This window comes from Coregonus clupeaformis, unplaced genomic scaffold, assembly GCF_020615455.1.
Source record: "Coregonus clupeaformis isolate EN_2021a unplaced genomic scaffold, ASM2061545v1 scaf0846, whole genome shotgun sequence".
NCBI classification, from domain to species: Eukaryota; Metazoa; Chordata; class Actinopteri; order Salmoniformes; family Salmonidae; genus Coregonus; species Coregonus clupeaformis.
In genome coordinates, this window is record NW_025534301.1 from 204,683 (window position 1) to 217,730 (window position 13,048).

A 13,048-nucleotide genomic window follows, 5' to 3' on the forward strand; every position below is an offset into this window, starting at 1 on the left:
TCCTTCCCTCAGCCAGGGCATTGCAAATGGGTCGTGGATGGGTATTCCAGCATGACAATGACCCAAAACACACGGCCAAGGCAACAAAGGAGTGGCTCAAGAAGAAGCACATTAAGGTGCTGGAGTGGCCTAGCCAGTCTCCAGACCTTAATCCCATAGAAAATCTGTGGAGGGAGCTGAAGGTTCGAGTTGCCAAACGTCAGCCTCGAAACCTTAATGACTTGGAGAAGATCTGCAAAGAGGAGTGGGACAAAATCCCTCCTGAGATGTGTGCAAACCTGGTGGCCAACTACAAGAAACGTTGGACCTCTGTGATTGCCAACAAGGGTTTTGCCACCAAGTACTAAGTCATGTTTTGCAGAGGGGTCAAATACTTATTTCCCTCATTAAAATGCAAATCAATTTATAACATTTTTGACATGCGTTTTTCTGGATTTTTTTGTTGTTATTCTGTCTCTCACTGTTCAAATAAACTTACCATTAAAATTATAGACTGATCATGTCTTTGTCAGTGGTACAAAATCAGCAGGGGATCAAATACTTTTTCCCCTCACTGTAACATTGAGTTAATAAAGCAGAGTAAGCTCCAAAATGCAGGTGTTTCAGCCTAGTTCAGTGCTTTCTGTGGTGGTGGGGGGGCAGCCAGTTCAGGGCTTTCTGTGGTGGTGGGGCAGCCAGTTCAGGGCTTTCTGTGGTGGTGGGGCAGCCAGTTCAGGGCTTTCTGTGGTGGTGGGGCAGCCAGCTCAGGGCTTTCTGTGGTGGTAGGGCAGCCAGCGGAAAATACGGAGCCTAGGGGTTGGTAATGTTCTCTAGTTGCGCTATGATTGGCTCAGTGTTCTGTCACTCATGGGGACACTACGTCACAGCAAAATCTAAGGGTGGAGCTCAACAATTCAAGCCCTTTGAGTGCTGCCATACATTAGAAGTCCCCATCCAAGAAGGCTCAAGGTCATTGGCCACAGATAAAATGACGTCAAATCATGTTATATCTACCTATGCTGATCATGTCAACATAAAACTTTCAAAATCTTGGCTAGCAAGTTAGCAGTCATCATGAATCAAGTCGACAATCTACTGGCAAATCATTTTCAATCCTTGTCATATGAAGAGAAATTATAGATAAACGTATCGGTGCTCATCGGCCATTGGACATAAACATTACACAACAAGTTGGAAATTTCAAATTCAACAAGGAATCAGTGGCTAACTGCAAGCATTGCAAAGCAATCACTAGCCTGCTATTCAGTGGAGTGAATGTGTGGTCCAAGTCTGGGTTTAAGGGCCCCTTTCCAAGCTTAAAAGGATAAACATTCAACATTGGCTGTCAATTTCTGCCACGCTCAAAACAAATGGAAACTTGAAACTGGAAAATCTGACTTCAGTGAATTCAAGACAACTGGGAACTTCGGTAAAAACGAGCTTCAACTGGGAAAATGCGTTTTGAACGGTCATCCAACTCGGAATTGCAATTCGGGAACTCGGGCCTCTTCCTAGAGCTCCGACCTGAAGATCACTGACGTCATCATGATTCGACCTTGTTTCTTTCAGAGTTCCCAGTTGTCTTGAAAGCACCATAAATCCAGAGAATGCCAGACTTTGATGACGTTTGATGAGAAAATTTGCCCATGAAGGACCGCCGCGCCACCTTCCTGTTCAAGTGAGCACAGCACAACAAGGTGCGTCCAAAAATTTATTGTATGCTGCTGCATAAATGATGTAATATGCCAGGGAGATATGTATACTGTAGCTAAGGAAGTAATACTAAGTGTATGTTGTGTAGTAAGCTGTTAGTAGCCCATGTGCCTCACCCTAATAATGTGGTCTATTTACCCCTCTTAATTTCGCCTACTGTTCTGACTTGGTGGTGCACATGTAGCCTGTAACCTGTTTTAGAGAAATGTAATCATTGAATATTGTAAGAGCTTTCATTGTCTGCTTGTATGGCCCCTTTATTTATCCAACAGTTCTGACTTGGTGTACAGGGAGAACACTGTAAGAACGGCCCGTGTTCTGAATTCTGTCGCTGTACATTTCAAAAGTGCTGAACAAATAGATATATTAACTACTTCTGTCTCAGCTCGCTCATTAATGTCTTAATCGAAATTACGGATTGCCTCTTATCCGCTCGTCGTCCCCTTATGCCGTAGTTTGTACATCTCAATTGTCAGTAGAAACCACATTTGTTTAAGCAAGTCATCCATATCAGCTATGTTTTTTTTTTAAAGGCAGTAAATGAGGCTGAATGAACTGTTTCGCTGCCAGACAAGGCTCCGCTGATAGCCAGGTGTAGCGGTGGTAAGGTGTTGGGACTCTGCTGTTGGGACTCTGCTGTTGGGACGGCTTTATGGAGGCCCTAACAGTTTGTGGGCACCGTTTGTCACAGTTATAGTGCAATTAATGCATTGTTTAGTGTTGTGTTGTGTAGTGGCTTTGCTGGCATGCATCTAAAACAAGATTTACATACTAAAATTGCCACTGCTTTTATTGTAATTTGTATTATGTATTAAACCTAGATATTGTGTGTACAGTGCATTCGGAAAGTATTCAGACCCCCTTGACTTTTCCACATTTTGTTACGTTACAGCCTTATTCTAAAATTGATTAAATAAATAAAAATCCTCATAAATATACACACAATACCCCATAATGACAAAGTGAAAACAAGTGTTGAGAACTTTTTTGCAAATATATTACAAATATAAAACAGAAACACCTTATTTGCATAAGTATTCAGACCCTTTGCTATGAGACTCGAAATTGAGCTCAGGTGCATCCTGTTTCCATTGATCATCCTTGAGATGTTTCTACAACTTGATTGGAGTCCACCTGTGGTAAATTCAATTGATTGGACATGATTTGGAAAGGCACACACCTGTCTATATAAGGTCCCACAGATGACAATGCATGTCAGAGCAAAAACCAAGCCATGAGGACGAAGGAATTGTCCGTAGAGCTCCGAGACAGGATTGTGTCAAGGCACAGATCTGGGGAAGGGTACCGAAACATTTCTGCAGCATTGAAGATCCCCAAGAACACAGTGGCCTCCAACATTCTTCATTGGAAGAAGTTTGGAACCACCAAGACTCTTCCTAGAGCTGGCCGCCTGGCCAAACTGAGCAATCGGGGGAGAAGGGCCTTGGTCAGGGAGGTGACCAAGAACCCGATGGTCACTCTGATAGAGCTCCAGAGTTCCTCTGTGGAGATGGGAGAACCTTCCAGAAGGACAACCATCTCTGCAGCACTCCACCAATCAGGCCTTTATGGTAGAGTGGCCAGACGGAAGCCACTCCTCAGTAAAAGGCACATGACAGCCCGCTTGGAGTTTGCCAAAAGGCACCTAAAGACTCTGAGACCATGAGAAACAAGATTATCTGGTCTGATGAAACCAAGATTGAACTCTTTGGCCTGAATGCCAAGCGTCACATCTGGAGGAAACCTGGCACCATCCCTACAGTGAAGCATGGTGGTGGCAGCATCATGCTGTTGGGATGTTTTTCAGCGGCAGGGACTGGGAGACTAGTCAGGATCGAGGGAAAGATGAACAGAGCAAAGTACAGAGAGATCCTTGATGAAAACCTGCACCAAAGTGCTCAGGACCTCAGACTGTGGCGAAGGTTCACCTTCCAACAGGACAACGACCCTAAGCACACAGCCAAGACAATGCAGGAGTGGCTTCGGGACATGTCTTTGACATGTCCTTGAGTGGCCCAGCCAGAGCCCGGACTTGAACCCGATCGAAAATCTCTGGAGAGACCTGAAAATAGCTGTGCAGCGACGCTCCCCATCCGACCTGACAGAGCTTGAGAGGATCTGCAGAGAAGAATGGGAGAAACTCCCCAAATACAGGTGTGCCAAGCTTGTAGCGTCATACCCAAGAAGACTTGAGGCTGTAATCGTTGCCAAAGGTGCTTCAACAAAGTACTGAGTAAAGGGTCTGAATACTTATGTAAATGTGTATTTTTCAGTTTTGTGTTTTTTATAAAAAAATGTCTTAACCTGTTTTTGCTTTGTCACTATGGGGTATTGTGTGTAGATTGATGAGGAACAAAAACCAATTTAATCAATTTTAGAATACGGCTGTAATGTAACATAATGTGGAAAAATTCAAGTGGTCTGAATACTTTCCGAATGCACTGTATGTACTGATATGGAGGTTGTGTGACGTTTTAAATGTATGTATTTCAGTCCTTGACTAATAATGTTCTGTACTATGTATTATGTCATGTTTCATGTGGACTCCAGGAAGAGTAGCTCATGCTTGTACACCCAGAGAACAGTTTGATACACTCTAACACACAGGCTACAGTCACACTGAAACTCTCAAATCAAATCAAACCATATATCTCAGTCTCTTATACAGCCGTTTAAAGTGATTATTATTATTGAGCAACTCTTCCACACCAAGAATCCTCTGTTGTGGTAACAGTGCGCGTGCTCAGTCTCGGCAGCGTGCTTGATGGACACTCCGAGTCCAGATCCGGGAAACGAGATGAATCCGTGCCAGGTTTTGCGGTGATCTTTTTTTTAAAGCGCCTCACTTTTAAAGCTCTGAAAAACATAGGCTACTACCTATGGATGGATAGGCAGCTGATGACCAGAGGAGAATGACGCCTGAAGAACTGCTCAATCAGGGACAGTTGGATTAATGGGGGCAACTATTGTTTTGAAAATAATTTATTGAGTCAGATTTTTTTTGTGGATTTCTAGTCGGGTCCATGTCAAAATGCCATTTGCCAAACGGATCGTGGAACCCCAGTTACTGTGCAGGCATTCAGTCCCGAATGAAGAGAGTTTGGTTGTCGAGGATCTGTGTACCATCAACAATGCGGTTCTGTCCCGGACCCTACTGCAGCTCTCCGACCTAGCCCGGAACGCCTGCTCTCTATTCCAGGAGTTGGAGAACGACATCGTGTTTACCAACCAACGGGTCCGGGGACTGCAGAGTAAAGTCGGCAAACTTCAGCTGTCTATCTCTGGGTTAGACGCCAAGCAGGAGGCAGTACGTGAGTACACCACTTTCTACTACAGCTCCACTTGCTCTCCTTTAAGCCACAGCATGCCATGTGTTCTCTGCGTGCTGCGTAGCCAGCACATGGTCTTCTGATCTAAAGTCACGGAGGGAAACAGTTTGGTGCTCTAAATGTGGAAGCTGAAGCCTTGATACAGAATAGTCATCCATAGAAGACAGTTGGTTCCATCATGTCCATATTGCAACTGTATTTGTTTATTAAAAGTTTGGGTCTATGATATGGTCTATTTTTATGTGTCCCATGTGTTTCTATTCTATTCTATTCTGAGCGCAATTGATCGCCAGAGGGGCACGTTGACTGTTTAGCATTGTAGCCTAGTAGGCAATGGTACCAGTTTATTGGTCACCGGCGAGGTGTAATCGTTATTTCACAATGTTTTCATAACCAGGCTCTATCCATACATACAATGCTTGAAATCTAAATGGGACAATGGGGTTAGTTTGCTGTGCTGAATTAGGGTTAGGTCCATTGTAACATAATGAGGCCATGTGGAGGGTTTGACGGCTGGAGCAGCAGATGGGAGGTTTTGGTTGTTTTGTTTATTGCCTAAGATGTATTTTTCTGTTTAATTAAAGATTAGATTAAACGTTTGATTCATGTACATTAGACTGTTTTGTCAGTCATTTCAGTCCCAATGTATTGCATTTCTTCAGTCCTCATCAACATTTCAAAGGAGGATGTAAAATAAGGGGTGTGAGGGAGTAACCAATCATTTCCCTGAGACTGGCACAGCATGATACTATTGGCTGGCTAGTTTAATTTCTACAAGCTAAAATATGCTGGGTTGTTTGGATGACCCAATGCCTGCATCCCAGCAGCTGGGTCACTTTGTTAGGCTTTCTTTAAAAAGATCAAGGTTGGGGTGTTAATGCTGGGTTATTCAGCTATGACCCAGCGGATCAGATCAGAAGACTGTATGCTTGGCTTAGTAGGGGTGTGGCTTTCAGACAGTTATTTTTGGCCATCTGTGAGAGTAAATGTAATTCTGGTTAATCTGTTCTGTTGTATTGTTATCACATGTTAAGGTTGAACACTGACACTTTTGTAGCTTTAAAGGGATACTTCAGGATTGGCCCTTTATCTACTTACCCAGAGTCAGATGAACTCGTGGAAACCATTTTTATGTCTCTGCGTGCAGTTTGAAGGAAGTTGCTAACTAGCGTTAGCGCAACTGCTAACTAGCATTAGTACAATGACTGGAAGTCTATGGTATCTGTCATTGTGCAAACGTTAGTTAGCATTGGCTTGCGAAACTACCTTTTAACTTCCTTCATACTGGACACAGAGACATAAAAATCCCTGAAGTATCCCTTTAATGACGATTTGTATTTATTAGGGATCGCCATTAGTTGACGCCAAGGCAGCAGCTGCTCTTCCTGGGGTCCAAACATATTAAAGCACTTACATTACACATAAAACAAAAGATAAAACAGTAGATCATATAACATTATTACACCACTACATATCTACAATACAAAATGTATAATACCACCATACAACAATATTACAATGTAGGTGTGTGTAGAGTGTGTATGCATGTGTCTGTACCTGTGTGTGTCTCTTCAGTCCCCGCTGTTCCATAAGGTGTATTTTTACCTGTTTAAAAAAAATCTGTTTCTACTGCCTGCATCAGTTAGCTGATGTGGAATAGAGTTCCATGTAGTCATGGCTCTATGTAGTACTGTGCGCCTCCCATAGTCTGTTCTTGACTTGGGGACTGTGAAGAGACCTCTGGTGGCATGTCTTGTGGGGTATGCATGGGTGTCTGAGCTGTGTGCCAGTAGTTCAAACAGACACTTCCAGAACGTAGAGGCTGAGCGAGATGTCAATAAAAACAAGACGCCACAGCATCGCCACCGTCTCTTAGCTCTCACTGTCTACAGACAGACTAACCCTAACCTCTCACTGTCTACAGACAGACTAACCCTAACCTCTCACTGTCTACAGACAGACTAACCCTAACCTCTCACTGTCTACAGACAGACTAACCCTAACCTCTCACTGTCTACAGACAGACTAACCCTAACCTCTCACTGTCTACAGACAGACTAACCCTAACCTCTCACTGTCTACAGACAGACTAACCCTAACCTCTCACTGGTTGCCCTTTTCTTGTGGCAACAGCTCACAAATCTTGCTGCTGTGATGGCACACTGTGGTATTTCACCCAATAGATGTTGGATTTTATCAAAATTGGATTTGTTTTGGAATTCTTTGTGGATCTGTGTAATTTGAGGGAAATAAGTGTCATCCATTTGGCAGGAGGTTAGAAAGTGCAGCTCAGTTTCCACCTCATTTTGTGGGCAGTGAGCACATAGCCTGTTTTTCTTTGAGAGCCAGGTCTGCCTACGGTGGACTCTCTCAATAGCAAGGCCATGCTAATTGATCCTGTATTTGTATTTATTAGGGATCCCCATTAACTGCTGCAAAGGCAGCAGCTACTCTTCCTGGGGTCCAAATATATTAAAGGACTTACATTACATATAAAACAGTACATCATATAACATTATTACACCACTAAATATCCACAATACAAAATGTTCCATGTAGTCATGGCTTTACAGAGAGGGGGAAAAAAGTATTTGATCCCCTGCTGATTTTGTACATTTGCCCACTGACAAAGAAATTATCAGTCTATAATTTTAATGGTAGGTTTATTTGAACAGTGAGAAACAGAATAACAACAACAAAAATCTTGTATTAAAAATCCAGAAAAACGCACATCAACAATGTTATAAATTGATTTGCATTTTAATGAGGGAAATAAGTATTTGACCCCCTCTCAATCAGAAAGATTTCTGGCTCCCAGGTGTCTTTATACAGGTAACGAGCTGAGATTAGGAGCACACTCTTAAAGGGAGTGCTCCTAATCTCAACTTGTTACCTGTATAAAAGACACCTGTCCACAGAAGCAATCAATCAATCAGATTCCAAACTCTCCACCATGGCCAAGACCAAAGAGCTCTCCAAGGATGTCAGGGACAAGATTGTAGACCTACACAAGGCTGGAATGGGCTACAAGACCATCGCCAAGCAGCTTGGTGAGAAGGTGACAACAGTTGGTGCAATTATTCGCAAATGGAAGAAACACAAAAGAACTGTCAATCTCCCTCGGCCTGTGGCTCCATGCAAGATCTCACCTCGTGGAGTTGCAATGATCATGAGAATGGTGAGGAATCAGCCCAGAACTACACGGGAGGATCTTGTCAATGATCTCGTCAATGATCTCAAGGCAGCTGGGACCATAGTCACCAAGAAAACTATTGGTAACACACTACGCCGTGAAGGACTGAAATCCTGCAGCGCCCGCAAGATCCCCCTGCTCAAGAAAGCACATATACAGGCCCGTCTGAAGTTTGCCAATGAACGTCTGAATGATTCAGAGGAGAACTGGGTGAAAGTGTTGTGGTCAGATGAGACCAAAATTGAGCTCTTTGGCATCAACTCAACTCGCCGTGTTTGGAGGAGGAGGAATGCTGCCTATGACCCCAAGAACACCATCCCCACCGTCAAACATGGAGGTGGAAACATTATGCTTTGGGGTGTTTTTCTGCTAAGGGGACAGGACAACTTCACCACATCAAAGGGACGATGGACGGGGCCATGTACCGTCAAATCTTGGGTGAGAACCTCCTTCCCTCAGCCAGGGCATTGAAAATGGGTCGTGGATGGGTATTCCAGCATGACAATGACCCAAAACACACGACCAAGGCAACAAAGGAGTGGCTCAAGAAGAAGCACATTAAGGTCCTGGAGTGGCCTAGCCAGTCTACATAACCTTAATCCCATAGAAAATCTGTGCAGGGAGCTGAAGGTTCGAGTTGCCAAACGTCAGCCTCGAAACCTTAATGACTTGGAGAAGATCTGCAAAGAGGAGTGGGACAAAATCCCTCCTGAGATGTGTACAAACCTGGTGGCCAACTACAAGAAACATCTGACCTCTGTGATTGCTAACAAGGGTTTTGCCACCAAGTACTAAGTCATGTTTTGCAGAGGGGACAAATACTTATTTCCCTAGTTAAAAATGCAAATCAATTTATAACATTTTTGACATGCATATTTCTGGATTTTTTTTGTTATTCTGTCTCTCACTGTTCAAATAAACCTACCATTAAAATTATAGACTGATCATGTCTTTGTCAGTGGGCAAACGTACAAAATCAGCAGGGGATCAAATACTTTTTTCCCTCATTGTATGTAGTACATTTCACATTTTAGTCATTTAGCAGACGCTCTTATCCAGAGCGACTTACAGTTAGTGAGTGCATACATTTTATCAAGAGAGAAAGAAATGCTGTATGTATGCGCCTCCCATAGTCTGTTCTGGACTTGGGGACTGTGAAGAGACCTCTGGTGGCATGTCTTGTGGGGTATGCATGGGTTTCCGAGCTGTGTGCTAGTATTTTAAACAGACAGCTCGGTACATTCAGCTTGTCAACACCTCTTACAAAAACAAGTAATGAAGTCAATCTCTCTTGCACTTTGAGCCATGAGAGATTGACATGCATGTCATTAATGTTAGCTCTCACTTTTAAGGGCCAGCTGTGCTGCCCTGTTCTGAGCCAATTGCAATTTTCCCAAGTCCCTCTTTGTGGCACCTGACCACACTACTGAACAGTAGTCCAGGTGTGACAAAACTAGAGCCTGTAGGACCTGCCTTGTTGATAGTGCTGTTAAGAATGCAGAGTAGCACTTTATTATAGACAGACTTCTCCCCATCCTAGCTACTGTTGTATCAATATGTTTTGACCATGACAGTTTACAATCCAGGGTTACTCCAAGCAATTTAGTCTCCTCAATTTCCACATTACTCATTACAAGATTTAGTTGAGGTTTAGGGTTTAGTGAATGATTTGTCCAAAAAACAATGCTTTTAGTTTTTGAAATATTTAGGACTAGCTTATTCCTTGCTACCCATTCCAAAGCTAACTGCAGCTCTAAGTGTTGCAGTCATTTCAGTTGCTGTAGTAGCTGATGTGTATAGTGTTGAGTAATCCGCATACATAGACACACTGGCGTTACTCAAAGCCTGTGGCATGTCGTTAGTAAAGATTGAAAAAAGTAAGGGGCCTAAACAGCTGCCCTGGGGAATTCCTGATTTTGTTTGAGAGGCTTCCATTAAAGAACACCCTCTGTGTTCTGTTAGACAGGTAACTCTTTATCCACATTATAGCAGGGGATGTAAAGCCATAACACATGTTTTTCCAGCAGCAGACAATGATCGATAATGTCAAAAGCCGCACAGAAGTCTAACAAAACAGCCGACACAATCATTTTATCATCAATTTCTCTCAGCCAATCATCAGTTATTTGTGTAAGTGCTGTGATGTTGAGTGTCCTTCCCTATAAGTGTGCTGAACGTCTGTTGTCAATTTGTTTACTGTGAAATAGCATTTTATCTGGTCAAACACAATTCTTTCCAGAAGTTTACTAAGGGTTGGTAACAGGCTGATTGGTCGGCTATTTGAGCCAGTAAAGGGGGCTTTACTAAGTCATTTAAATCACCCAGAAAATATACTTTTCTGTTGATATCACATACTGTTGAAGTCAGAAGTTTACATACACTTAGGTTGGAGTCATTAAAACTCGTTTTTCAACCACTCCACACATTTCTTCTTAATAATAATAATAATATGCCATTTAGCAGACGCTTTTATCCAAAGCGACTTACAGTCATGCGTGCATAAATGTTTGTGTATGGGTGGTCCCGGGGATCGAACCCACTACCTTGGCGTTTACAAGCGCCGTGCTCTACCAGCTGAGCTTCAGAGGACCACAAACTATGGTTTTGGCAAGTCGGTTAGGACATCTACTTTGTTGGAAAAATTACTTGTGTCATGAACAATTGTTTACAGACAGATTATTTAACTTATAATTCACTGTATCACAATTCCAGTGGGTCAGAAGTTTACATACACTAAATTGACTGTGCCTTTAAACAGCTTGTAAAATTCCAGAAAATGATGTCAATGCTTTAGAAGCTTCTGATAGGCTAATTGACATTATTTGAGTCAATTGGAGGTGTACCTGTGGATGTATTTCAAGGCCTACCTTCAAACTCAGTGCCTATTTGCTTGACATCATGGGAAAATCAAATGAAATCATCCAAGACCTCAGAAAAAAATGTGTAGACCTCCACAAGTCTGGTTCATCCTTGGGAGCAATTTCCAAACGCCTGAAGGTAACATGTTCATCTGTACAAAGAATAGTACGCAAGTATAAACACCATGGGACCATGCAGCCGTCATACTGCTCAGGAAGGAGACGCGTTCTGTCTCTTACAGATGAACGTACTTTGGTGCGAAAAGTGCAAATCAATCCCAGAACAACAGCAAAGGACATTGTGAAGATGCTGGAGGAAACGGGTACAAAAGTATCTATATCCACAGTAAAACTAGTCCTATATCGACATAACCTGAAAGGCCGCTCAGCAAAGAAGAAGCCACTGCTCCAAAACCACCATAAAAAAGCCAGACTACGGTTTGCAACTGCACATAGGGACAAAGATGTTACTTTTTGGAGAAATGTCCTCTGGTCTGGTGAAACAAAAATAGAACTGTTTGGCATAATGACCATCGTTATGTTTGGAGGAAAAAGGGGTGGCTTGCAAGCCGACGAACACCATCCCAAACGTGAAGCACGGGGGTGGCAGCATCATGCTGTGGGGGTGCTTTGCTGCAGGAGGGACTGGTGCACTTCACAAAATAGATGGCATCATGAGGAAGGAAAATTATGTGGATATATTGAAGCAACATCTCAAGACATAATTCAGGAAGTTAAATCTTGGTCGCAAATGGGTCTTCCAAATGGTCAATGACCCCAAGCATACTTCCAATGTTGTGACAAAATGGTTTAAGGGCAACAAAGTCAGGTATTGGAGTGGCCATCACAAAGCCCTGACCTCAATCCTATAGAAAATGTGTGGGCAGAACTGAAAAAGCGTGTGCGAGCAAGGAGGCCTACAAACCTGACACAGTTACACCAGCTCTGTCAGGAGGAATGGGCCAAAATTCACCCAACTTATTGTGGGAAGCTTGTGGAAGGCTACCCAAAACGTTTGACCCAAGTTAAACAATTTAAAGGCAATGCTACCAAATACTAATTGAGTGTATGTAAACTTCTGACCCACTGGGAATGTTATGAAATATATTAAAGCTGAAATAATTCTCTCATTATTCTAACATTTCACATTCTTAAAATAAAGTGGTGCTCCTAACTGACCTAAAACAGGGAATATTTACTAGGGTTAAATGTCAGGAATTGTGATAAACTGAGTTTAATTGTATTTGGCTAAGGTGTATGTAAACTTCCGACTTCAACCATTACACACATTATCCAGATACTGACTGTTAGCACTTGGTGGTCTATAGCAGCTTCCCACAATAATGGGTTTTAGGTGAGGCAGATGAACCTGTAGCCATATTACTTCAACAGTATTTAACATTAGATCGTCTCTAAGCTTTACAGGAATGTGGTTCTGAATATAAACCGCAACACCGCCCCCCATTGGCATTTCTGTATTTTCTGTAGATGTTATAACCATGTATTGCTACCACTGTATCAAAGGTATTATCTAAGTGAGTTTCAGAGAGAGTCAGAATATGAATGTAATCTGTTACAAGCAAGTTATTGACTTCATGAACCTTGTTTCTCAGGCTGCATATGTTATAATGGGCTATTGTTAGCACTTTTCTGGGTTGCTTGATTGTTTTAAATGCTTTACTGGGAAGCTTATCAGAAGTAGACTTGCTCATGTTATTTATATTGGATCTGATAGTGCAGGATGAGCTGTACACAATGGTCTTCCTACTAGGGCACACTGCCTCAGTGCTAACAGTGTAACTCTGGTTCATAGGCTCATGATTACTGCATACAATAGCTGTAGGATCAACAGAGGTATTCAGGGCAGTTAGGGGGAAATAATTTAAGTTACTTAAATTGTTTCTGCCAACACCCCTAGGATAATGTACATTTGATGCAGCATTATGACGACTCATTGCCACAATGGTAGGGATTAA